Below are 1752 nucleotides of genomic sequence, written 5' to 3'. Positions count from 1 at the left end.
AGTGCCGGGGCTGTCACATAATATGATCACTTGATCAGTTGCTCGCATTAGGCAGAAATCATTTTAAGGCTTGCGCACACAATTTTTAAGGTTGGGCCACATTGATTTTCGGAGTCGGTCAGGTCGGTTTGAAACGTAGGCCAACTCAACTGTCGAATTGGCCAAAGTAATCTATGAGGTTTAGCGAGGTCGGTTGAATTGTCGTTGAAACTGTATATCATCACTTGATCATGTGAGTTTTCTTGTCGTCAGATGCGAGTAATATATATGTGGTTTCACCGGCCTAAGCCACATTGTTATTATGAGGAACGCCGAAGCAACAGATTACAGGACAATTTTGAGCACGCATGGTTCTTTAACATGCACTTAAAGGGGTCATGAACCACTTTTCCAACTAATGATCTAATGACCTTAGTGTCGGAGTTTACTGCCTCCCGAATCGATTGGCGCAAATATTTCTCGAATCCGTCAAGAACGAGTGGAGTTACGGGGATTTGGCGCACGCTCTCAGCGCTTCCTCTCTTTCCTCGTCCCGACGAGCGCACTGGAAGCTACACGGGGAGGGATGGCACGGGGGAAAGAAATTACGTCAGCGCGCGTCATGAAACGCGATCGCTCTCCCGCTGTGGTTCGCATGCGCGAGTGTGGCTACCGTGTAAAGTTAGCAGACTGAGGAGTGCGGCGCCGGCAAGTGACGGCACCCCGTGGCAAAAGCGCATCTGATCCGAACGCCGTTCATGATTTATGTCGCCTATCGGCCCATAGAGTTTCCTAAAATATTTACTAGAGGGAACTCTGGCGCTAGTGTCTTTGGGAGCTGCAATGCATGGCGCTTCAGCCAGCATGGTAATCATGGGTCGTACACGGATTTGTCTAAACTTCGTTCTTTCGGCCCCGTTTGGCTACGCGTCGCCTGCATCCGCTTTGTAGCAAGACGAAGTCAGCAAAAATCAGCAGTTCCACTTCACCCCTTTAACTTTTTTAGGCTCACGAATTCAAATCTGGTCACGAAGTTCACAACGATCCATTTTTTTATCCGAAAGCAAACCAAAACACAGCAATAAACAAAGCCACAAGTGCGTTCGAAGCCCGCAAGTACGAAGACTAGGTAAATCCGTGTACTACCCATCATTCCCATGGGGGCTGAACGATCGCAGCGCCAGAGTCCTCTCTAGTTAATTTTAAGAAACTCTATGTATCGGCCATTGAGGATGCTATGCCTTTTGCGACGCGGAGGAACAGATACGCGACGTCAACTGACTGGCGCCCCGCCCACCGACAATAGTGAGAACCGGCCTATGTTTGAAGAAAGGGCGCCTGCGAAAACAACAACTTCGCGCTCCGCTTGTAGCCTTTACGTGGCGCGCATGAATGCAATATTTGGCTGAGCAGTTCATAGCCGTGTCAGGTTTTCACAGATTGTGTTTTTAACACGAAAGTGTTTTATGCCGGGGTCCACCACGGCTCCACTGACGTATTTCCGTGACGGATATGACGTTGTAAAATATAAAGACTAACAGTTGGCAAAGAAAGAAAACCAGAAGTAAAAGTTCCGTCCCCGGGAGTCGATCTTACTACCCCTCGCTCCGCCGCGCGGGGGTGCGAAACGATTCGGCCACAGGCGGCACGTTCTTTGCCATGCTAATGGCGAGCTATTTATATACAGTATTTGCCGGTGGTGGTAGTCAGAGATCGGTGGTACATCTGCGTGTTTTCGTTATCACCGGAGATATAGTGCGAAGGGCTCGACGA

This window comes from Rhipicephalus sanguineus, chromosome 3, assembly GCF_013339695.2.
Source record: "Rhipicephalus sanguineus isolate Rsan-2018 chromosome 3, BIME_Rsan_1.4, whole genome shotgun sequence".
Lineage (NCBI taxonomy): Eukaryota > Metazoa > Arthropoda > Arachnida > Ixodida > Ixodidae > Rhipicephalus > Rhipicephalus sanguineus.
The sequence above is the reverse complement of the archived record's forward strand: the minus strand, read 5'-3'. Positions refer to the sequence as shown.